Here is a 13,497-nt window from a genome sequence, read left to right on the forward strand (position 1 = left end):
TTAATTTTCAGTACTTAGTATGCTGGCAATACTCTTTTGCATTTCTGAAGGGGTGATCAGATTAGATTCACTTGCTTTCAGTTATCCAGTCATAGCATTAAACATTTGTATCTGAAAAAAGAAAAATACATATACATCCTGTGATCCAGCAATTCTACTCTTTGGTGTACACTCCAGAGCTGTCTGATGCAGTAGCCACTAGCCACCTGTGGCTACTGAGCCCAATGTGCCTAAACAGCATCGAAATGTGTGGGAACTATATAATACACAGAGTTTGAAGGGTTGGTACAAAAAATTAATACCTTATATACATTCTTTAAAAATTTGATTATAGTTGAAACAGTAATGTTTTATAATATAAATAATTTAATAATTTAAATATGACTAAAATTAAAAAAATAAAAAGGTGAATAAAATATGTTACTGTAACAGTAAGAAATTGTAACCCATCTCACCATTCTTTTGACATTGTTTCTCTAAGTGTGAACTCTAATATGTAGCTTGTGGATAAACAGCATGTTCGTATAAGAATCTTAGAAACTAACTTCAAAGGGTACATACCTCAACCTTCAGGCATCCCAGCTCCAGGAGCTATGCTGACTTTTGACCATGGAGCCAGGATGACGTGAAGCCAGGATGACTAAGCCAGGATGATGCACACTGACCACCACTTGCCTTATCGGAACGGACTGTGCTGGTCTGCACACAGAGAACTTTGCAAACCCCTCCCTTGATCTCTTTGTTTCGTTCCCCTCTCCCTCCTTATAGAAAAAAAAGTTTGCCTCCACTGAGAGGAGGAGATGGGCTTTGAGACATGAGTCCCCATCTTCCAGGAGATGGGCTTTGAGACATAAGTCAGCTATCTTCCAGATGTCTGGCACCTGCAAACAGTATCAGCACCTGCCTCTCCAGTCTTGGCTTTTGTAGAGGCAGGCAGCTGCACTTCGGTTACATTATTAGCACAGTAACGGAAACTTTGAATATAGGTTGCTATTAAAAAAAGAAATGCAAGCCAAAATGGAGTCACTTTTGCTAGGTCACCTCACCAAACCAAAGCTTTATAACTAATCTAATTGCAGTTCCACCCTCTCCCGAAAGTGGAGTTTTAAACCAATCCCTCTAATTTCCTGGTGAAATAATGAATTAAGCTGTCAGATAAAAGCCCCTACCATCCCATAAAGGAAAGTGTCCTTGCCTAAAATAATCTGCTCTCTTTTAGCTTCTTTCTGCCTATAAAAGCCTTCCACTGTGTACAACTCAGGGAGTTCCCCTTCTGGTTGCTGGATGGGATGCTGCCTGATCCATGAATCACTTTAGTAAAGCCAATGAAATCTCCAAATCTCTGTTGCATTTGCTCCATTGAATTCTGTTCTTTAACACTACCAAAACAATGGTAATTCTGTTCCCTAACACAATTAGTACAGTATCGTGTCTCAGATACATTATGAGCATTAATGGATTGAGCTGATCATCTCATTTTAATGTATAACATTGTTTTGACAGGAAAATTACTGCCAAGATCCAAACAATGGATTTATAAATTGGCTTATAGAATATATCTTTTTGTCATGGATACTGTGTGTATCCCATAAGTGTAATTTAATTGCTACCATAACATATATGCATCATAAATCTATACAAGTGGTTCAGAAGGTATTTCCGGGTTTTTAAGGGGTGTCGGGATCCAGGCAGAAAACAGAAGCCTCTCTTGTTACTTTTACAGAGACTTTAAGGAATTGCTTAAACAGGCAAAGGAGGGCTGGAAATGCACGAAGAACATTGCAACAGAGAGGTAGTAACTGCAGGAGGCACCTGGCACTGAGGAACACGGAGAGAGAAGTGTTCAGATTGTCAGCAACTAAGAGCAGGGAGAGGCTCAGGAGGGAGCTGGGACACGGACCTCCAAGGAAGGGGCTGCACCCAGCGGTGGTGGTTTTTCTGAAGGCAGATGTTGAAGGTTGCTGGATGAGAAGGTAGATTAAAACCTAGCAATTGGAAACAACTGCTGCAGCCAGAAAAAAGAACCCGTGCTGGGTGACACTGGCAGTTGCAGCTCACTATTATCAAGAATAAAGTCCCTTCTCCCTACTCTCTCCCTACTGCTTCCTGTCTCCTCAAGCAAGTGCTAACTAAGGACAAAACCTAATAGGAAACGTGGTTTGCTGAGTCACAGCCACAGCATCCCCAGGGTACAGGAGAATGGGCTTGAGCTTCAACATATGCCATAGTAACCAGCATAGGGAGTAAATGCATGATTTCAAACACCAAAGATCCAATATTACAGATGCAGGGAAGTACTGGTAAACATAGCTGTTATAGTGAGAATTGACATAGTGAGTCATGATACATTTTTTAAATATCATAAAACTGTGGTTAAAAGTACAACTCAGATAAGGGGACAATGTCGATCTTGACCGAAACCCTGTGCTCCCAGAAGATAGTTATGGCTGAGGAAACTCCTAGAGCCACACCATGTTGTGTTCCAGAAAACGGCAGACGGTGGAAAAGCCACCACCTCTGCTCAAGGGACTTAGGTGAGATTCACAAAGAGCTCCCTTGTTAGTCTGTGAGCGGCTAGATACTGACCCTCCAAATTATCTTCTTTGTCTCAAAATGATCAGCTGAGCTCGTGGCCCCTCCTGACCAATCTGTACAAAATGCCTGCTAACTTTAGTGGATCAAACTTTATGCTGACTTCCCTTATTCCCCAAACCTTTGAGCTTTCTTCCACCCTCAGGCCAAGCCAGCATTGGGATGCAGAATAAAGCCCCAAATGGCCCCTTCCCGGTTGACCTCAAAGAAAACCATTCCTAACCTAGTTGTCCGATCATGCTACCTGCTCATCCTAGTCCTAGAGACAGATTCTTTCTAGCCATCAGTCTCCAGCCTATAAAAGAACAGCACTTTTCTGTCTGATCTTTCAAAAACTTATGGATCTTTTTTAGATTGATGAATTTTTTTAAGAGAGAGAGAAACTGATTTGTTGCTCCACCCATTCTTGTAATCATTGGTTGCTCCTTGTTTGTGCCCTGACCAGGGATCGAACCTGCAACCTTGGCATATTGGGATGATGCTCTAACCAACTAAACTACCTGGCCAGGACTCAAAAGCTTGCAGGTCTCACAGTGGAAGCATTTTCCTTATTACACTCCCCTCCCCTTAGTCCAGTAAATCCCTTCCCTGATTGCAATAATCATTTGAACAAGTCTTCCCTTTACCTAAATCCAGATTTGGTTTATATTCGACAGTTCAGTGGTGCTGTGACTTGAATCAAGATCAGACCACACCTAGGGACCTCCACCATCCTCATTCAACAATGTGAGGATCCTTTGGTCGTGCTAATACTCGAGCTAATGCTCCAGACACCTTGTCTGTTGAAGTTACTTTAATTCTTTCCAGCAAAGTGAGAATATCTTTCCAACAAAGATTCTTTCTTTGGTCCTCCTGTAAGACCTCCTCGGTTTTCCCTTCGTTCCTCAACCCAGCAGTTAAGCCAGGGAATTAATTAAGTGGGACTCTTTCTCACCTCCTGTAAAGTTTATTGTTGGGGGTTAACCCTCTGTTAATCCCACAGGACAGACACTCTTACTCTGTCAGGCACCCTCTCTCCTTTCCTCCCACTGACTGCCTGTCATTATGGAACTGATTTAGTTGCATATCTTCAAGAACTGGCAACATTTACTAGAGGCAAGTCAGGACTTCCAAGGCCTTTTTGGGAAATTTGGCATCTTCCCATCCTGACTCATCTGAGACCTTCCCTTCTCACTATCTCCATTTCTCTTTTTTATCAACTTAACCTTCAGCCGCCTTAATCCTATGACCTGCCCCCTCTCAATGCCTCTGCACTGGGGCCTCCTCTGCACTCAGTGATACTCTTTCCTACCCACTGCAGCCCCTTGAGATGGAGGCCGGGTCTGTTATGCTCACCTCCCCTTCACCCCACTGGTGAAGGAAGAACCATCCCCAACCTGAAACAGCACAGGATGGCAGAACACACGACCCCGATACTGGACAGATGAGATGGATCCCAGGTTATTAGTCCCGTAGACTCGCAGCCTGGGGGAGCAGGACACTGCAGGCTTTCAGGGCCACATGGGGTTATACTCAAGGGCAGGGGCTGTGGGAGGCAGGCTTTATAGTGGTGACACCAGGGGTGGGTGACTCCTGACTCCCTCGGGAAGATGGGATAGCTTATTTGAGTAATTTTGTGGGTTGGCAGAAAGGTAAAATCCCTTAGACTGAAAACCAAGAGGGGGTGCATCTGATTTGGCTGACAGGGGAACCAGGTGGTGGGAGCCATTCCCGCTGGGTGGGGGAATGTCTGGCAGGGGCAGGGAAGTTCACGGGAAGCCTTTAGAACCCTGTGAGGATCAAGATGTCAAGGCAGCGCTTGGAAGTTCAGGCCTTGCAACACACCCTTCCACCATCAGAGGCTCGTGAGGGCTCCGGGCCCCATCAACAACCACTTGAGCCTGAAAACGTCATTGGAAACATGAGGGATATGTTAGGATATTTTATCCACTCACCTAGGCTTTGGAGACACATGGAGAGATCTTAGGATACTAGATCTTTTTTCAATCCCTTGCCTAAAGTTTAGTCCACAGACTCCGTAAGATTACAGAGGAAATCATAGAGTCTGCTCCACAGAGATTGGTGGAGCTGCTTCAGCCTCATGTGGAGCAAGTAACCACCCCCCGGAAACACCGTGCTGGGGAAAATATAAAGGTGGGGAAAGGACGAGCAGGCTCGCTCTGTATGACCGAGGAGTTGAAGTGGTAAAGCTGAAGTTAAAAAGTCTTTCCGTGTCTGTCTCTGTGTTTATGCACATGTGTTTATACACCTATATGTACATATGTTTTATGTATGTAACATTTTCCTACTATGAGATGATAACACCAAATAAGATTATAAAATTCCTTAAAGGTCCTCGGTTCTGGTAGACTTGGAGCTAAGTAAGTGCTTATATAAATTAAATATTCCTAAAATTCCCAGAAATTCAGGAAATTAAAGTTCTAATACTTTTTTGTTAATTTTTAAAAACTTTTTCAATGAACTTCTAACACTTTCAAAAGCCTTCTCATGGAAACCATCCCAAATATTTTTTAAATTCAAGTTCACATATAATTTAGGTAAATGTTTGGCAGATGAGAATAGCATATATAATGTTGTTGGTTTAATAAAAACGGCTACATCTTCTGTGTTATGAGCACTCACTATAAAACAAGCATGCACTTTTGTTCCACTTGGGCGTGTTCTCTTTGGTTTAGTGGGTGGCACTTCGCCCAAAGAGCCACCTGGCCGGCGCAAGCAAAGCATGTTGTTAAGCTTCGCTAGCCTGCGGCAATACGCAGGTATATGGCAGGCAGTTCACAATTATGTACCTCCTAGTTTTCTTTGTGAGTGTATTGGTCTTTTAGGGCCTCCATAACAAAGAACCAGACACTGGATGGCTTAGAGGGCAGACACTTATTTTCTCACAGTTCTGGAGGCTAGAAGTCCAAGACCAGGGTGTCAGCTGGGTTGGTTTCTTCAGAGACGTCTCTCCTTGGCTTGTAGATTATTGTCTTCTCCCTACGTTTCCACACGCTTTTCCCTTTGTTGTATCTGTGCTCTCCTCTCCTCTTCTTGTGAGGACACTTGACATACTGGATCAGTGCCCACCTCGATGACCTCATTTAACTTAAGACCTTTTTAAAGACTCTCTAAATACAGTCACATTCTGAGGTGTTGGAGGTTAGGACTTTAACGTATGAATTTTGGAAGGGCACAGTTAAGTCCATAATAATGGATGAGACTCTACTTGGAAAAATATGCCAGAAAGAAGCAACTTTGTATGCATTGGAATGCTACTTAGTTAAAAAAATAACTGATTCACTCAACAATATGGATGACTCTCATAAACCTTATGCTGAGGTAATGATATCAAACATATAAGAGCACATAGTGTTTGGTTCATATTTATATATTTAGAATTCTGAACTGCTAAATCTAATCAGTAGTGACAGAAAGGAAAGTAGTTGTTGCCTGAGGCTGAGGTGGATGGACCTACTTTTGGGGGCGATCAAAACGTTCTTTACCTTGCCTTGGCCAGTGTGGTTTAGTGGGTTGGTTGGAGCATCACCCTGGAAACCGAAAGATCGTGGGTATGATTCCCGGTAAGGGCACATGCCTGGGTTGTGGGTTCATCCCTAGGTTGGGGTGTCTGTGGGAGGCAAGCAATTGAAGTTTCTCTCTCACATCAACGTTTCTCTTTCAGTCACTCTCCCTCCCTGCCCCTCTCTCTAACTCAATCAGCACATCCTTCAGTGAGGATTAAAAAAAAAAAAACGTTTGTCTTGCTCATGGTAGTAATTACATGGGTACCTACATTTCTCAAAACTCAGGGAACTCTACACTTAAAATGCATACATTTTATTGCATCTGTGGGGAGCAAAAATAATTTTATCTCTACCTTTCTAGGTTCTTGGCTGATACACCCATGTAAAAAAATGTTTTTAAAAATAGAGTAACAGGAGAAAAACAAACAAAAGTGTGATAGCATACACCCTTTAGACGTGGGAGATGCCCAGGGATACTGAGGGCCCCTGAAATGGCCCAAGTCACCAGCTCCAGCTCAAGGCAAAAGATGTTGGGTGGAGGGAGGAGTTATGAGAGGTTACAGAGAAAGCGCAGGAAACTGGGTTGTGGTTGTTATGCAGACTCAAGCCTTTTTTCCTTTTTTTAAGATTTTACTTATTTATTTTAGAGAGATGGGAAAGGAGGGAAAAAGAGAGGGAGAGAAGCTTCAGTGTGCCAGATACGTGTATTGGCTGCCTCTGGTATACCCGCAACCGGGGGCATGGCCCTCAGCTCGGGCATGTGCCCTGACAGGGAATTGAACCTGTGAACCTGTGACATTTTGGTTCACAGGCCAGTGCTCAATCCACGGAGCCACACCAGCCACGGCCAGGTTTAAGTCTTTAAGTTGTATTCTCCACTGATAATTGTTTCTAGAGTTGTAGTCACCCTCTTTTCCTGGTACAGAGAAGGAGACCTCCTTACAAATGGACATTTCTCCTATAAATTTAAATTTTCTAACAAAAGGGTAACTTCTGCATAGTTTTCAGAGAATTTCTCTCATATTTGCTGTTTCTTAAAAATTACCAGCTCAGGATTATCCATATGCCTAACAGGTATATTTTGGGGTGGCAAATTCTCCGTCAGATGTAGACTATATCTCAATAAAATTGAGTTTTTAGATGTCTTTAAAATACTAGAAGGATTAAAGAAAAAAGGAGAGGATATACGTTGAGCAAGGTCTGGACACACTGAGTCTGCAGTGGGGATGGACTCCTGTGGGGCGGAGGGGCTCCAGCCTCTGGCATAGGCCTGGACTCCAGCATTTCCTGTCTAGACGCCACCTGGAAAGGGATGGCTGGTGCAGCTATGACACAAAATGCACTTTGTGAGGGAGAGAAGGCCCTGGAGAGACTGCGGGGTATTTTTACATTTAGGAGGCACCAAAACAGCAAAGGGCGAGGAAAGTGCTGGAATGGGTGGAGGAGAAACAAATGAACGGTGTCCTGGACACTGGGGAGAGTGGGCTGACGGGTTACAGGGTGCAGAAGAGCCGCGTGGGCCCCCAGAGCGTTTCCGGCCGGGCACTGCAGGGCGCCTGCTGAAGGAACAGGCATTCCAGGTACGAAGTGTATCTAACACGTGCTGACTTGGAAGTAGAGGTTGAAACGTGGCAAAGGTGCCATCTGGTGGTGGAATCCAAAAGCAAATGTGTACACGTAAAATAGTTGAGGAATGTGAAAATCAGCTCTAGGTTTCATATGTATTAGATGTGAAAAGTACATATAATTTATTTGTACCATGGGAAAAGCCACTACAATTTTCTTTCATTGTCTAAAATAAACATAATAGGCTTATGTGATAAATGTTCACTTCCAGTTGAGAGGGAATAATAGGACTCAGATTTACCTTTTGTTGAAAACAACACAACAGGCCCCAAACCCAGTTTTTATGCTGACTCCATGGTTACTAAACCAAGACTTAACCACAATTTCAGTTCTCCCAGAAATGGAATCTTAAACAAGCATAGAGCTCACAATTTTTTTTCTTTCTACAATTCTTGGTTCTTTAGCTGATCTAATAATCAAATTGGCATAAGACAGATTAAAAGAAGAAAAACAAATTTAAATTTCATATGTATGAGACCTGGAGGCAGGTATTTGAAGCCTACATAACATCCTGAACTAAGAAAAGGAGAACAGATGTGGGGATCTGAAGGGAGGAGGGTGTTTCACAGGAAGGGAAAGAGATGTTTGGAAAACAAAGGTAACTCTGTCATGCAAACAAGACTTAGGTAAAAGGTATCTTTGGTAATAACTCTGTTCCTGGTATAGGTCCCCTTTCCAATGTAAGTTTAGGCAGTGAGGGAAAATAAAAAGCTTTTCTTGAATCTGCTGGGTTTTGATTTCCTTTAGCCTGAAGTAATCCCCATGCCAAAGAGACAAATTTTGAGGGCAGCAAACTTGTTCCCTTTTCACTCATCAATCAGGAATCACCTGATCAGCGTTCGTTGGCTAATCCGACTGGCACAGCCCTGCCATGCCCGGCAAGTGCCTTTGCAATGCCCCGACTACTTTCCTGTCCAGTATAACTTTCTTGTTCCTGTTCCCTTCTGCCTGAGAGTCTCCCATTTTTGTGCAGGTCTTCACAGCTACTTCCTATCGGCTAGATTGGAGCTGCCTGATTCATGAATTGTGGAATAAAGCCAGTAAGATCTTTAAAATTCACTCAGTCGAATTTCATGTTTTAACACTTCCTATCTGAAACAAATAAGAAATACAAAATACATTACAATTATTTCTGAAATCATCATTTTCTGAAATGGAGCAGGAGGCAGCCCAGGATGGGGATCCCTGAGAAGGGGGGGATCCCTGAGAAGGGGGAGACGACCGAGGTGAGCTCGCGATTGCCCAGGGGAATGTTTCCAGGCTGCCGCTCAGGGGGCAGTGACTCAGGCGGAGCTCAGCCAGCTGCCTGCGACTCGGACACAGAGCCAGGAGTCCGGGGGGTCTGAGACGCCCAGACTCTACAGGGTAGAACACTGGAAAGGAGAGAACAACATGGGGAGAAAGCTCTAAAGGTCTGCAAGGGGTGCTTTTGATACGTACCCCAACCAGGTCTGAACCTGCAAGCTAGGCCCGTGCCCTGACCAGGAATCCAACCATCCAACCAACTGTGAGCTATACCAGTCAGGGCTGAGTTCTTGTCCTCTGGAATGAAAGATTTCAATCAAGAGACAAAGGTCAGCGGAAATCATAGAAGCCAGCATTCGGGCTTCCTGTCATCTACCAGATTCAATAAACAGGGCCAGGGATTGAATCTTTCCGGGCACTTTATTCAGATGGCCAGCAATTTCAGAAGATGGTGGTTTATGTGCACTAACAGACCATCCTACCTTTCCTTTTAAGCCAGCCTTTGTATAAGGGGGCAAAAGTGTAGGCAAGAGATTTGGGACTCGGGAAAGAGGTTAATCAGATAAAAGCTGCAGTCCAGCAATTTCCCTAACATCCTTTTACCTTCTGACCCATGATTTTCTGTATCTGAGTCCTGTGTCCTGTGTCCTGGGTGACTCACATTATCTGTGTCCTGGGCAGCAGACTGTCTCTCCCCGGAACCCAAGGGCTGGGGTACCACTTTGATTGCTTCTGATCACTTCTGGTCTCTTCAGGAGCACAGCAGTCAGCCCTTGTGCTCCCCTGGAGTCTGGGTGGGCTATATCTTGCAGTTCCTGAAACAATAGCTTTTCACATGCAAAAACTACTATGCTTATTAACTATGACCTTAAACTAAAATTTTCCCACCCTTTAGTTCCTCCATCACAGCAAGGTAAGCAAGAATGTACTGGCAGTGCAGAAATATACTCAGAAGGGACTGAGTGGGCACCTCAGAGTGCAAGGGCCCCATCAGCTGCCAAGTTCAGGTATTTATGGGCTTTTTTTCCTGGACTGCTGTGCTTATGTCTCTTTGGCACCCCCATGTCACTTATATATCTGTGCACATGCTATGTGACTGGAACTGGTGACCAGTGGGGCTGAACAATGTCCTGAGATTGAATCAGAGACTTGGTGACCACAAGTCTGGGTGTGGTGAGGCCTGTTCCAGCTTAAAGATTTACAGGAATGCGGGAGGATAATCTAGTCCCTTCCTTTGCCCGCCCCAGCTCCTGTCTAGCTACCTGTGCTAACAAATTCACATGGAGACTGCGACCAAGAAATCAGAAGAAGGCTGAGAATTGGGAGGGCAGCAATGGGAGAATAAGAGAGATCACCAAGAGCAAACATCATCCACACCTCATATTCCCAATGACTATGAACAGATGCAAAAGTGGTACCATGAAGAAGGCCAGTAGGAACAAATTGATTCGTTTCAAATATGGTTTTGGGGGAGACAGAATTCAAAATGTATAAAAAGGTATGGCCTCCACTTCTCTACTTTTTCTTCAGAAACAACCACTATGGAAAGTTCTGGGGGCATTGTATTTTTTCTTTCCAGGTGTCTTTCCAGAGATGTCCTGGATGTTTTATTAAATGTATATCCTTTGCCTGCCTCTGATGATATGTTTTACCAATCAACTTTGCTCTTGAACCACACAGAGGACAATTTAATCATACCTATCTAGCGCATCTGTTCTTTACCTTGCTTTTTTTCATTTACTACATTTTGGAAATCATTCCACATCCGTGTATAGAAAGGCTCTTTGTTCTTTCAAAGCCTGCACAGCACAGGGGATTACTATGACATTTAAGTAGATCCCTAATGGGCATTTAGGTCGTGTCCAGGTGTTTGCTCTTACAAACTATGCTACTGTGCACATCTTTGCACATAAATGAACTATATGAATAGAATACATTGTCAGAAGTGGCATTGCTTGGTTAAAATGTGCATATAAAAGGTTGCCTTTGCCCTCCGTGTGGTTTCCTTCAAAGGTGAGAGTGATTGGCAAAGGGCAACATCGGACCCAGGCAAAGGAAACCTAGGTTAAAATACAGAATTACACAGAAATACAGAAATACACAAAGGAAACCTAGGTCCTTAAACCTAGGTTAAAATATAGAATTTAAACTCTAAAAAGACCACACAGATCTGGAGATTCTGCAGCCATCTCTGCCGGCAGTTAAACTCCCCTGGACACTGTTGATGGGGTGAGGATGCTATCAGGCCTTCAGAATTTCCCTTTGCCACACACACCTGCCTCTTTCGTCCTCTGCACGTTCTGGAAACCCTAGTTGCATGCTTGACCAGTGATGGGAACTGATAGTGACCCCAGCTCATTCCTGTGTAATTATTGCAAGGGTGAATTTAAGGTCAGTTTCACAGGGTAAATTTCCTAGGAGGATGATTCCCTCGGAAGGTCCGGGCCTTATGGCTCCCATATAGAAATTATACCAATTTACACTCACCAAGATCTACGACTGTCTATTTCCCCACCTGCTTGCCTACAAGCAAAGTATCAAAGTGTTTACCCTTTGCCAATTCACGTGGGTAAAAACTGAAATATAGGCTTTAAACTTCACATTCCTGTCATGTATAAAGTTGCACCTCTTTTGGCCTCAGATCTCATGTTTTCTCTCTACACTTTTTCCTTATGACCTCCTCCAGCCTCATACTGCTAAATGTACCTCTAATTCACATCCGTGTTTTTAACATTGACAACTTCCTAATTTTTCTCTCCAGTCTGGACTTCTCTTCTTCCTCCATCTTTTACTTTTAAGGAGCCTGTGATGTTTATTGGGTCCAGACAGATAATTGAGGGTAATCTCCCAATCTTAAAATTAGCTGATTAGCAACCTTAATTTCATCCAGTATCTTAATTCCTCTTACCCATGTAGTGTAATGTATTAAAAGGTTCCAGGGATTAGGATGTGGCCATCTTTGGGGGCAGGATATTTTTCTGTTCACTGTAGGCAGAAATCTATACGAATTCCTCAGAGCCAGAGGAATCAACTAAGGGCACAGCAGACTGACGTTACTAAGAGATGCCAGGTGTGTGAAGGAGGTTTTCCTGGCAGAGCAAAGATGCCCTGCACTGCCTTCTGTGGGCAGTGCCTTCTGCTCCAGACCTATGGCACCTCCCCAGGGTCACCCACTCAAAACTCCCTCTCAGATGGCTGTCAGCTGACAAGACGACAATGAATGCCTTCACATCAAGGTGTGGATAATAAGGTTTCCTCTCCCATGCATTTGATGAAGGGTTTTTTTTCCCATCCATTTTCAGTCACAGAAAATATGTGGTTTGTACACCTAAGCATTTAGCTTTGTGGTTTGTTTTGTTTTGTTTTGATTTTACAAACAAGACGTCCAGAGGTAGCAGCTGCTGGCTTGAGGACTCAATGATGTCAGCAGCAGGGCCCCTGCAGCGGTCTTGGCCTGCCCCTGCAATCTGGAGGGGCTGCTGCAGCCCAGCGTTGCACCCACATGCCAGGCAACAAGGAGGGACACAGCAAAGACGGCAGCTCTAGTCGTGTCTCTTGCCGGAGAAAGATCGTTTGCAGGCTGCACCCGACACATGGGATAGACGTCCCTTCATGTTCCAATGGCCTGAACTGGTCACACGGATGCTCCCGCTGCAAGGAAGTCTGGGAAAATAAGGGACTGTGTTACTTCTTTTTAGCATAAGTATGTCATATTTTGGACATATTTATACTCAGAACTCTCCACTGTTTATTTGATATTCAAATTTAACCAGATGTCCTGTATTTTATCTGGTAAAATGCAAAGTTAGCAAGGGGAAGGGGTGGATGTTGAGTTGGAAACTCACAAGATCTGTCACAAGGAAGCTGGCATTTTATTCCAAAAGCTGAATCTGTGCTGGAAGAATTTCAGGCCTCAACCCCTGGCTGGTGGGGAACATCTTCCATGACGAAGTCTTTAGGTGTGTTTTGGTCTTCCATTTGTACGGCCGTAGAGATCCTGCCAACCTCCAGGTGAGACAGGTCTCCAGGGGCAGCGACAGGAGGTGTCTGCTCTGACAGTCCCAAGTCACACGGCTTCTCCTTTCTAGCGAGTCTCTGTCCTGCCTGTCCCCATGCAGAAATCGTTCAAGAGTGGAAAGCAGAATAGAAGAGTGACAGGAGCAGCCAAACTGGATACAGATCCGCTCAAATTAAGCTACAGCCTTCTTTTGACTGGTCATCTTCTAGTAATGATGGAGTTAGTGATTTCCAACTTCAGCCCTCGATTAACCAGAAAAAGGTTAATTAAAAACATGAAATTCAAATTAAAACACTAACTTTTAGAATAAAAACCCTTTCCCTATCAACTTCTTTCCTTCCCTGCTGCAATGCAAGTATCCATAATCCGCAGGCTACGGGCTCCCTTGCCTGCCAGTGCCTTCGGTCTGACTGACATTTGTTCTGAGCCAGAGCTGGGAACAGAGGTTTCTCCAGAACCACACAGTGTGAATCGCCACGGAGCAAGGTTAAACTGTTTTGATGTTCATTC

The sequence above is a fragment of the Artibeus jamaicensis genome, unplaced genomic scaffold (assembly GCF_021234435.1).
Source record: "Artibeus jamaicensis isolate MK-2021 breed Jamaican fruit bat unplaced genomic scaffold, CSHL_Jam_final scaffold_1964, whole genome shotgun sequence".
Taxonomy (NCBI): domain Eukaryota; kingdom Metazoa; phylum Chordata; class Mammalia; order Chiroptera; family Phyllostomidae; genus Artibeus; species Artibeus jamaicensis.